Genomic DNA, 12,741 nt, shown 5'->3' with positions numbered 1-12,741 from the left:
CATGTCCCTCCTCTTTTAATAGCCTCACACATTTTTGAAATTTGGGCCCCGCACTCTCCATGCAGCACGGGCTGCCTAGAGGGAACAGCCAGCATTTCAAGAGTTACAGACTCACAGACATTGGGCTACTATATATATGACTAAGGGGAAAAAATGTATTTTACTGGGGCTGACAGGAAATGTTGCAAAATACAGAAGCTTAGGCCTGGCCTTTCCTACAGACAAAAGGCAGTTTTCATCAGTCTAACTCTAAGCATCCACCCTAAAATCCTGCTGATATAACCCTCATGCTATGTCAATTTAGCTACTTTGGGGCACCTAGTGCTTAGGCTGATGCAGTATCAATGTAGACACTTTTACAGCAACTTTAGTGACCTCCAGGCAATGTCCCACAATGCCCCATTATGACTGCTCTGGTCACAGTTTAGAACACCAATGCTCAAGTACATGTCCCTCCTCTTTTAATAGCCTCACACATTTTTGAAATTCCTCATTTTGTTTGCTCAGTGTGGAGAGCTCATCTAGCAGCTGCCCAGCTGTCCATGCCAGCTCCACACTGCAAACACATGCCTGGAGTGGTATATCTACTGGGTATGTGGGGAGAAGAGGCTGTGCAAGCATAGCTCCAAGCCAGCCATAGAAACACTGATATCTACAAGCAGATCTCTAAGGGCATGGGACTGGAGAGCTACAAGAAGGACCCACAGCAGCGCCATGTGAACGTGAAGGAGCTGTGGTAGGTGTACCCGTAGCCAAGAGGGGCTAAAAGTTGTGGAGCTACAGACCTGCTGCTTTTACAATGAGCTGCATGACATCCTCAGCAGAGACACTACTACCACCATGCCCAAGAGATCCATGGATACTTCAGTGGAGCATAAGTCACAGGCTCTCAAAGAGAACAGTAAGGTGTTGTTGGATGAGAGAGGAATAGTATGGGGACTGGCGTGAGACCTGTTTTTGACTCCCGAACAGTCAAGGAAGTCCCTACAATCCAACATGAGCGAGCCTGATGAAGGGGAAGGAATGTGCAGTTCGCTGTGATACTACAAGAATCCAACTGTTACATAGTTTTATTCATGCTAGAAGAGGTAGTGAAATAACCACTGTCTACTTCTTATTCCCCTGTACAGTTCAGCAAAGGGAGCCCTGCAGAACAATTTATGCACACCGGGAAAATCTTCTCTACTGATCTTGAGAAAGCCATCCTGAGGGTAGGCTTCAATCCCCAGCCACAGGTTTCTGTGGAGAGCTGACTTATTTCTTCTGATGGTAGGATACTTCCCATGCTAGTCAGCAATTATTTCAGCAGTCCTCATTGCAGCACACAGGTAACAGTGTGACAGATGCATTCAGGAGACTTCCCTGTCAGCATCCATTACTCTCATGCATTGGTACCACTTTCTGCTCTAGTTGGGGGAAGCTCAGCACCCCTGTTCTGACTCAGGCCCTGCCCCTACTCCACCCCTTCCCCCAACTCCCAACCCCAGACATACTCCTTTCCATACCATCCCCTGAGTGTCATGTCCCCACTCCTCCCGCTCCCTACCAGAGCCTCTGAACACCACAGAACAGCTGTTCTGCAGAAGATGGAAGGTACTAGAAAGGACGGAGGGGGGGAGGAGGTAGGTCAAGGGGGCCACCAGGCAGCAGTCATAAGATAAGCAGAGGAGGGAGCTTAGCTGCTGGTGGGTGTGCTGCACCTACTAATTATTCCCTGTGGGTTCTCTACACCCAGAGCACCCACAAAGACAATACTTAAGCCCTTAGAAGTGAAATATCAGCTAAATTTACCACTGACTGTAGAAAATAGTGCCCTATGGCTGTAGTCATGCCCATGAGCTACCCTGCCAACTCCCCTTACTGTCCTAACTTGGCCCTTGAGACTGTACTCATGATTGGAACTGCTGCTGTGCCCCATGAATCCCAAGGAGAAGTGAGATGTAGTGCTTGTGATGTATGTGCATTAAAAGGAGTTCAGTATGCTAACTTTCCATTTTATCTTGTGAATACACTCCATGCATAGGAGTACTCGTATCTTTTGCTGCTGGAAATGTGATCCGAAGAATCTCTCCAGCCACAATAGTGGAGCAACTTAGTCAGATTAGGAGGAAAAGGAAGAGGACACAGGATGGTATGTTCCAAATGATCCTGCAAGTCACTTTGTATACCAATCAGGGAGCTTGGAGAATCACCCCTACTGACAGCATGGACAAGGACAGAGTAGAGAAGAGAACAACAAGAGACATCCAGAGGATGTTAGACCTTTTCAAGAAAACAACAGACATGCTAGAGAGCTTTGAAAACAGGGCAGCTATTCCAAGGGCAGCTACTCCAGGAGCAGGAGGAGTATGTGTGCATTTGATGCAAGGAGCTCCTGGCCCTCAGAGACTGCATACAGATTTTGGAGTACAGGGTGGCTGAATTGGAGGAGCTAAGGGAGGCAGAGAGGTACATAGATGAGGCTTTCCAGGACACTGAAGAACTGTCCTAGCTCCAGTCAGACAGCCCCTGTGCTGTTAAGGAGGACGAAAGGCTTAGGAAAGGAAAAAAATCAACTGGAGAAAAGGGAAATGATCCCACAATTGGCACCCTCCTTCCAGAGAATGTTATGGTATTTTCTTGCACTGAGTATACATCTCCAGGGGAGGGAACTCCAGTCATTAGGAAAAGGCAGGTGTTAGTAATGGGGGATTTGATTATTAGAAACATAGATAGCTGGGTTTGTGATGAGCAGGAGAACCATATGGTGACTTGCCCGCCTGATGTGAAGGCTGTGGATCCCTCAAGACATCTAGATAGACGTATGTGTAGTGCTGGGGTGGAGCCGGTGGTTGTGGTACAGGTAGGTTCCAATGACATAGGGAAGGGTAGGAGAGAGGTTCTAGAGGCTAAATTTAAGTGGTTAGGAAAGAGATTGAAATCCAGGATCTCTAGCGTAGCGTTCTCTGAAATGCTTCCAGTTCCATGTGCACAGCCAGGTAGGCAGAACTTCAGAGGCTCAAGGTGTGGATGAGACAATGTGTAGAGAGGAGGGATTTAGTTTAATTAGGAACTGGAGAAACTTTGGGGTTAGGGGGAGCCTATACAGGAAGGATGAGCTCCACCTAAACCAACATGGAACATGCTGGCACTTAACGTTAAAAAGGTTGTAGAGCAGTTTTTAAACTAAGGGCTGGGGAAAAGTCTACAGGAGGAACACACGGATCAGACAGAGACATCTCTTAGGGGAGGATCTATTAATAGAGATACGCTTTGTTCTAGTCGGGGAGATCAGATGAGACAATCAAATGAAAATGTCTAATATCAGGAAATGGCAGACAAATAGTGACAAATTATTAAAGTGCTTATACACAAATACTAGAAGTTTAAATAATAAGACGGGTGAACTAGAGTGCCTCATTTTAAAAGAGGATATTGATATAGTAGAAACTTGGTGGAATGAGGAAAAAAAATCAATGGGACAGTCATACGAGGGTATAAAAAGATATGGGAAGGACAGATCAGATCATGTGGTTGGAGAAGTGGCACTGTGAAAGAAAATGTAAAATCTAACAATTGAAGTAAACAATTTAAATAAGACAAACTGTTCTATGGATAGTAATTCCATGGTCCAATAATAAGGCTATAGCAATAGGGATATATTATTGACCACCCAATCAGGCCAGTGATAGTGACTATGAAATGCTAAGGAAGATTAGAGAGGCTATCAAAATAAACTCAATAATAGCAGGGGATTTCAAATAATCTCATATTGACTAGGTACACATCACCTCAGGATGGGATGCAGAGATAAAATGTCTTGAGAACTTAAATGACGGCTATTTTGAAATAACGTGTCTAGACACAAAATGCATTTCGAAATAGCGTTTTGTTATTTCGAAATAGCATGTCCACACTGATAGGATGCTGTGTCCCATTTAAGGCCAGACAGAACCAGTTCTGGCAGGGCATCAGGACAGGAGTTAGCCTCAGGCAGCAGCCACACAAGGTATCTGAGACCTGTACTGAAAGGGACTCTCCCCCCCCCCCCCCCCCCACACACACACACACTGGACAGTCAGTTAAGGTTTCCCTGCTTGCTTACCTCGCTGAGGGATAGCAAAGCATTATTTTCCTCTGTGTGCTCTGGTTGCCCTCAATCAGGACACCACAGCACTCAGGACATCTGCAGCAAGGAGCCGGAGCTGCCCCGGGCACCCTGGTGCTTCTCCTGGGCATGTTGCCCCTTCCCCTCCCACCGTGGCGCTCGGCTGAGTTCTGCACTGTTCAGCCGGGCCACGGTGGGGGAAGCAAGTGGCAGCAAGCGGCCGTTTGAGGTCTGCACTCCCCATGCAGCACAGGGGTGCTGCATGGGGACTATGGACACCAGACGGCCACTTGCTCCCCCGCTGCAGCCTGGCTGAGCGGCACAGAACTCAGCCAAGCACCTCGTCAGGAGGCAAGAGTGCCCCCCACAGGCAAGACTGTAATGCTACAGCATTATAGACTCTCAGACGTTGGGCTACTAATTTATATATATATATATATATATATATATATATATATATATATATATATATATATGATAAGCGTCTACACAGCGCTTATTTCAAAATAGCAGAGGGCTTATTTCAAAATTGGTAAACCCCATTCCATGAGGAATAATGCCAATTTCAATTTAATTTTGAAATAGTTTGGCTGTGTAGACGTTGGTAAAGTTATTTCGAAATAAATATTTTGAGTGTGTCTAAACAGCTAAGTACATCAGAAGCAGTAACCCAGCTGAACAACCAGTGGGGCCCTTGGACTATCGAGATCATAAAGAAGTACTCAAAGATGATGAAGCCATTGCAGAGCAGCTAAAATGAATTCTTCGCTTAAGTATTCACAGCTGAGACTATTGGGGAGATTCCCAAATCTGAGCCATTCTTTTTAGGTCACAAATCTGAGGAATTGTCCCAGATTGAGGTGTCATTAGAAGAGGTTTTGGAACAAATTGATAAACATTAACAAGTCACCTTGTTAATATGAAATGTGAAATTGTGGAACCGTTCAGTGTGGTTTGTAACCTATCCTTTAAATCAGATTTTGTATCTAATGACTGGAAGATAGCTAACATGACACCAATATTTAAAAAGGGGTCTTGAGGTGATCCTGGCAAGTATAGACTGGTAACCAAGGGTCTGTCATGGGACCAATCTTATTCACCTTATTGATAAATGATCTGAAGAAAGGGGTAAACAGTGAGGTTGCAAAATTTGCAGATGATACTAAATTGCTCAAGATAGTTAAGACCAGAGCAGATGGAAAAGCTTCAAAAGAACTCACCAAACTAAGTGATTGGACAAAAAAAATGGCAAATGAAATTTAATCTTGATAAATGTAAAGTAATGCACATTGGAAAAAATAATCCCAACTATTTATACACAATATGATGGGAACTAATTTGGCTACAGTTACTCAAGAGAGATCTTGGAGTCATTGGGGATAGTTCTCTGAAAACATCCACTCAATGTACAGTGGAAGTCAAAAAAGCAAAGAGAATGTTAGGAATCATTAAGATATTCTCTTATTCTGTATCCCTTTTTTATTGCCTCTATAGAAAACCATGGTATGCCCACATCATGAATACTGCATACAGACGTTGTCTCATCTCAAAAAAGATCTATTGGCATTGGAAAAGGTTCAGAAAAGGGCAACAAAAATAATTAGGGGTTTGGAATGAGTCCCATATGAAGAGAGATTAAAAAGACTTGGACTTTTAAACTTAGTAAAGAAGAGACTAGAGGGGGAGGGAGGGGAGAGAAGAAATGATAAAGCTCTATGAAATCATGATTGGTGTGGAAAAAGTGAATAAGGAAAAGTTATTTACTTATTCTCACAATATAAGAACTAGGGGTCACCAAATTAAATTAATAGGCAGCAGGTGTAACACAAATAAAAGGAAGTTTTTCTTCACTCAGTGTATAGTCAGCCTGTGGAACTCCTTGCCAGAAGATGTTGGGAAGGCTAGAACTTTACCAGGGTTCAAAACAGAGCTAGATAGCTATTGATGGATCTAACCTCCATGAATCTATTAGCTAGGATGGGTAGGAATGGTGTCCCTAGCCTCTGTCCGGAAACGGTTGACAGGAGAGGAGTCACAAGAGGATTACCTGTTGTGTTCCCTCCCTTTGGGGCATCTGATATTGGCCACTGTCAGCAGACAGGATGCTGGACTAGATGGACCTTTGGTCTGACCTATTCTTATATTCTTATCTTGAACCTAAAGGTCGACAACATACCCATTCTTGCCTCTCTCTGAAGTCCACAGATAGCTGCATTCTGGTACCTCTCCCCCCCACACACACACTTCATGTGGTATCTTGGTCCACTTTCCTACCTTGCCACTCCAAGACAGAAGACAGTATAAGAAACTGCAGCCATATATACACCAACCATGTCGCACAGGTCAGTATGTGTTCGTGAAACAGAAGGGACTCCTCCCCCACCCGCCCAATGGTTCTTTCCTGTATTTATAATGTTTCATTCAGTTATAAATATCTGTTTGCATGTATTTGTGGAAACTCAATTTATCTTGATTAATTCACAACATGTGCTGGCTGGAGCAGACATCATTTACAGAGAATATCAATAGGTGCATTTGCAATGTTATATTCCTACACACTCAGCACTCATTTACAAGATTCATACCAGGGTGCTAAAATCAATGCCCAGCAGAGCACACTACTGTGGATCACGATTAAATTTGTCTTTTGAAGCCTCTTGGAGACATATAACTCCCTGTTGAGGTCTTTTAACCCTGGTATCTAGCTGCTCAAAAATCAGTAGACAGTTATTCCACCTTCACTCTCCACAGTGGCAGAAACTCACTCCATTTGTTTCACAGATGTTTTGACGCACACAGCAGACAGATATAACCATTGGGATATTTTCCTCACTGAAGGCTAATCTCATGATTAGACATTGCCAGTGGTCTTTCAAATGACCAAAAGCATATTCCACTGTCATACCGCCCCTGCTGTTGAAGTGCTCCTTGCTGAGGTCATGAAGAGAAGGGAAAGCTGAGTATCCAAGAATCACTATTGGCATTTCACCATCACTAGTGGGAATCCTTTGGTCTGGAAAGAGTCCCTGCTTCCAGCTTTCTGAAGAGGCCTGCATTCTTGAAGATGCATGAATCATGCACCTTTCCTGACCATCCACATAGATGTCCCTGGTATCCACCAGTGCTCACAATACTGTAGAAAAATAGCCTTTTCCATTGATGCACTCTGTGGTAAGGTACTCTGATGCCAAAATAAAGGTGTGTGTGCCATCTATCACCCCCTGCAATAAAGGAATCCCATTGCTGCAAAACCATCCACTATGTACTGCACATTTCCCAGAGCCAGCCTTTCAGAGCAAGATGTAGTTAGTGGCCCTGCACACTTGCATCACTGCAACCACCACAGTGGATTTCCCAACTCCAAATTGACTCCTGACTGATCAATAGTTATCTGGCATTGCCAGCTTTCAGTGATCACCACTCACTTCTCCACTGCCAGTGCAGTTCTTACTACATCCAAGAACTCGGGCAAGCTCCACACATACACTTTCGGGAATGTGGCCTTGTTTCTTATGCCCTCCTCCCCAACTTTCACAGCTTTGCTAGCCAGTGCTACAGTGTCTCCCCCAGGCTTACAGAGACCACCATGAGGCTGGCCAGACAGCCCAGGGCTCCTAATACCACACTGTCAGTGCCACACCCTCTCTCCCTATTGGCTGGACAAGAAGCAGCAAAGACCTGGTCTGGGTCTATGTGCACAGCAAGGTAGGTACTGATCCCTGCCCAGACCGGGCTGAAACACTCCCTATCCCATTCCACCCTCCAGGATATTTCCACCACTCCATTCCCAGACAGCAGGGAGGCTGAAACAGGAATGATATGCAAGTTTGCATCCCACCCAACTTTTCAGAAATGGCAGCCGCTGACATTAGTATCACCCTACTACAGTACCAGAGGGAACAGTGGTTTCCTGTACTCAGCATAACGAGCTACTATGATCCCTGAGACGCTTCAGTGTTAAACAAAGACCACAACAGTGAATTAAAGATTTATAATGGTGAGACTTGCATATCAGGTGTGTCCTGAAAGGATTAGGCACAAGAGAACTTAGTGCATCCGAGGGTACTGAGGGAGTTGGCAAATGTCATTGTGGAGCCTTTGGCTATTATCTTTGAAAAGTCGTGGAGATCGGGGGAAATCCCGGATGACTGGAAAAAGGCAAATGTAGTGCCCATCTTCAAAAAAGGGAAAAAGGATGATCCAGGGAACTATAGGCCGGTCAGTCTTACCTCGGTTCCTGGAAAAATCATGGAAGGGATCTTTAAGGAATCCATATTGAGGCACTTGGATGAGAGGAAAGTGATTAGGAATAGTCAGCATGGATTCACAAAGGGCAAGTCATGCCTGACCAATCTAATTAGCTTCTATGATGAGGTAACTGGCTTGGTGGACATGGGAAAGTCAGTGGATGTTATATACGTTGACTTTAGCAAGACTTTTGATATGGTCTCCCACAATACTCTACTCTGCACTAGTTAGGCCTCAGCTGGAGTACTGTGTCCAGTTCTGGGTGCCACATTTCAAGAAAGATGTGGAGAAATTGGAAAGGGTACAGAAAAGAGCGACAAGAATGATTAAAGGTTTAGAGAACATGACCTATGAATCCAGGCTTCATGAACTGGGCTTGTTTAGTTTGGAAAAAAGAAGATTAAGGGGGGACATGATAGCGGTTTTCAAATATCTAAAAGGGTGTCACAAGGAGGAAGGAGAAAATTTGTTCCTCTTGGTTTCTGAGGACAGGACAAGGAGTAATGGGCTTAAAGTGCAGCAGGGGAGGTTTAGATTGGACATTAGGAAAAAAATTCCTGTCAGGGTGGTCAAATATTGGAATAAATTGCCAAGGGAGGTGGTGGAATCTCCCTCTCTGGAGATATTTAAGAACAGGTTAGATAGACATCTGTCAGGGATGGTGTAGACGAAGCTTGGTCCTGCCTTGAGGGCGGGGGGCTGGACTCGATGACCTCTCGAGGTCCCTTCCAGTCCTATTATTCTATGAATATTCTTGCCAGCAAGTTAAAGGATTGTGGATTGGATAAATGGACGGTAAGATGGATAGAAAGCTGGCTAGAAGGCCAGGCCCAGCGGGTAGTGATCAATGGCTTGATGTCAGGATGGCGGTCGGTTTCTAGTGGAGTGCCCCAAGGTTCGGTTCTAGGACCGTTTTTGTTCAATATCTTTATTAATGATCTGGATGAGAGGATAGATTGCACCCTCAGCAAGTTTGCGGATGACACTAAGCTGGGGGGAGAGGTAGATACGCTTAAGGCCAGAGATAGGGTACAAAATGACTTAGACAAATTGGAGGATCGGGCCACAAGAAATCTGATAAGGTTCAACAAGGACAAGTGTAGAGTCCTGCACTTGGGACGGAAGAATCCCAAGCATAGTTACAAGCTGGGGACCAACTGGTTAAGTAGTAGTTCTGCAGAAAAGGACCTGGGGGTTACAGTGGATGAGAAGCTGGATACGAGTCAACAGTGTGCCCTTGTAGCCAAGAAGGCTAATGGCATATTAGGTTGCATTAAGAGGAGCATTGCCAGCAGATCCAGAGATGTCATCATTCCCCTTTATTCGGCTTTGGTGAGGCCGCATCTGGAGTATTGTGTCCAGTTCTGGGACCCCCACTACAAAAAGGATGTGGACGCATTGGAGAGGGTCCAGCAGAGGGAAACCAAAATGATTATGGGGCTGGAGAATATGACCTATGAGGAGAGGCTGAGGGACTTGGGTCTGTTAAGTCAGGAGAAGCGAAGAATGAGGGGGGATATGATAGCAGCCTTCAACTTCCTGAAGGGAGGTTCCAAAGAGGATGGAGAGAGGCTGTTCTCAGTAGTGACAGATGGCAGAACAAGGAGCAATGATGTCAAGTTGTGGTGGAAGAGGTCCAGGTTGGATATTAGGAAAAACTATTTCACTAGGAGAGTGGTGAAGCACTGGAATGGGTTACCTAGGGAACTAGTGGAATCTCCATCCCTAAACACCTCTAAGTCTCAGCTTGACAAAGCCCTGGCCGGGTTGATTTAGTTGGAATTGGTCCTGCCTAGAGCAGGGGGCTGGACTTGATGACCTTCTGAGGTCTCTTCCAGTTCTATGATTCTATGAACTGTGTGCAGTTCCTAGCCCTGCCACAGACTCATTTTGTAATCTTGAGAAAGTCCCTTAGGGTATGTCTACACTGCACAGCTATTTCAGGATACCTGAGATGTCCCCAAATAGCTACCCCACATCTACACAAGCCATCTGTTATTTTGAAATATTTTTTCAAGTAATGGATACATGCTAGTTAGCCATCCCAGTAAACCTCATTGCACAAGAGATGGCTTGAAACAGTGCATTATTTCAAAATTTGGCACCGTGTAGATGCACCAAATTTCCAAATAGATTTGAATTAAGGTATGCAAATTGTGTATCTTACTTGGAGACTAGGGTGCTATGTAGATGCACCTTTAGTTTCTGTGTCTCAGCTCCAATGTTTGTGAGCTATTCTGACAAATACTGAGAGGGACTCCATAACAAGGACCCTGCATAAATAAATAATTCCCTAGAACATCACCAGAGTACAACTTACTTTTTGTAATGCAAACTGTGTGCAATTCCTATGTTCCTGTAAGAACAATTAATTCAAATAAAGAACAAGATATCCTATCTTTGATGACACAGACTTGCTATATAGATGATGATTGTTTCAGTTGTCATAGCTGAAGATAATTTTTTTTAAAATTTTATGCAAATCACTGGATGTTAAAGCACAAGACTCCAAACAGAGACCCAATGTTTATCTGGCAGCATTCATTATCTGTCATATTAATAAAATCTAAGACAGATTTGAAAGCTGAGTATTTTCTTAATTTGTAGTTACAATTACCACAAAATGAAGTATCAGGTTACAAATGACAAATCTTCATTTTTCAAAGTAGGAATGTGTGTTCACAATGATCAAGCCATGTGGGAAAAGAACCATATTCTAAACTTCACAGCCACCTTGCAATTCTACTTACACTGAAGTTGCAGCAGGGATTCATTTACCTCTAAAAGCATGTTTAATCAGTTCAATATGATGCCTGAAGTTATGATACTGGGAATGGTTGACTTTACTTTGTTACATAGTAACAAGTATCTTAACATGATCTTATGTTATTTATAAACCTCAACTACCCACCCGGAGAAATAAAAAAGCAAATTGAAAGAGCCAGACGAATAACTAGAAACCAACAACTTTCAAGAAAACCAACAATAGAACACCACTTGTCATCACTTACAGCCCCCAATTTAAACCTGTCCAACACATTATCAATAAACTACAGCCTATACTGGAACAGGATACTAAACTCCTAGAGGCTCTGGGAGACAGACCCATAGTCTCCTATAGACAACCACCTAACCTCAAGATAATTCTTACCAACAACCACAGGACATACCACACTAATACAAACCCTGGTACCTTCCCTTGAAACAAGGTTTACTTCTATTAAGACAAGCTCTTAGTCATCAGTGTTGCAGAGATACATGCTGTGGGGGTCAATCTTCTGGTGTTCTATTTAGTGGGTCTAGCAAAGACCTGCTAAAAATCGAACTCTGACAGCACCCGTCAACCACAGTACTTCTCGTAAAGAGTAAAGGAAGTTGATGAGAGCATTCCTTCCATTGACCTCCCACTGTTGGACTGCCCCAGATAACTTTATATAAGGTTGTGTCAACTCCAGCTATGCAGTTGTCCTAGCTAGAATTGCATATTTTACATTGATTTTTTTCTGCTAGTATAGATCTGGCCTAATGAATGTATCTTTCATTATATACATATTAACTTCCAAAATAAATTATGCAATATGCTAAGGATAGCAGATAGTAAATATAAAAGGATAGTCAGAAAAATTAAATAGTGTCCAAAGAATGTACTGTCCTTGCAATGTACTATTTTCACTAACAGACTAATTCTATTTGAGACTGGCTACATTCAGGCATGCCCATTCATTCACAGGCTGTCTGACTCCATAAATATCAGTTTTTCTTATTTTCTTACACTCACTATAATGGCAAGCACCACGGAGGCAAAAGGCAGGTTCACACGCATGGGTGGGTGTATGTGAAAGAGGAACGAAGAGAATTAAACTGGTAGTACCATATACTCACTGCTCCAGGGAAGGGAGGAAGTCCACCAAAGTAGAAGAGTAATAACATCTGCAACACATCTTCAGAGAAAGCCCATTAGAATGTAGATGCTTTTATCTGTTTTTGTAAACAAGGTAGAACCCAGTGTATCATTGAATAATAAATCAATGCATTATGTTAATTCCACTATTTATAGTTGGAAATATCCTTTTTATTCACCTGACAAATATTTCAAGAAAGTGTGTCTTTAAAAACCAAGGACAAGCAGAAAAGCCCACCTAGGACATCTCATTTGCACATGTAAACATTCAAGTTTAATCCATTTCTTTCTTATCTAGTGGTAAGAGACTTGACTACTATAGCACCACAGCATGTTCCATTCTATAACCCAAAAACAGTTAAAACCACCCTCCTTGATTACATATGCTTTTTTTTTTTTTTATAACTCCAGGTGTTCATTGGCAAATGCCAGCCATCCAGCTCAAAGTAAGTAGCACAAACAAAACAAAAAAAAAAACAAAAAAAAAAGAGTAGGAAATTTCTGA

General features: G+C 43.3%; 1 long non-coding RNA gene across 2 annotated transcripts in view; it reads right to left on the bottom strand.

Annotated features, from left to right (window-relative positions):
* The window catches only part of LOC142827578 (uncharacterized), a 48,001-nt gene that overhangs the window by 15,129 nt on the left and 20,131 nt on the right, over positions 1–12,741 (bottom strand). Inside the window, exon 2 of one of the 2 annotated variants that reach the window (XR_012902254.1) lies at positions 12,207–12,313. This is a non-coding gene — a long non-coding RNA (uncharacterized LOC142827578). The remainder of the gene's footprint in view (positions 1–12,206; positions 12,314–12,741) is intronic. The other variant, XR_012902253.1, reaches the window with a different exon arrangement.

The sequence above is a fragment of the Pelodiscus sinensis genome, chromosome 3 (assembly GCF_049634645.1).
Source record: "Pelodiscus sinensis isolate JC-2024 chromosome 3, ASM4963464v1, whole genome shotgun sequence".
Classification (NCBI taxonomy): domain Eukaryota; kingdom Metazoa; phylum Chordata; order Testudines; family Trionychidae; genus Pelodiscus; species Pelodiscus sinensis.
Note: the sequence above shows the minus strand (reverse complement) of the source record. Positions and strands in the feature narration are given on the sequence as shown.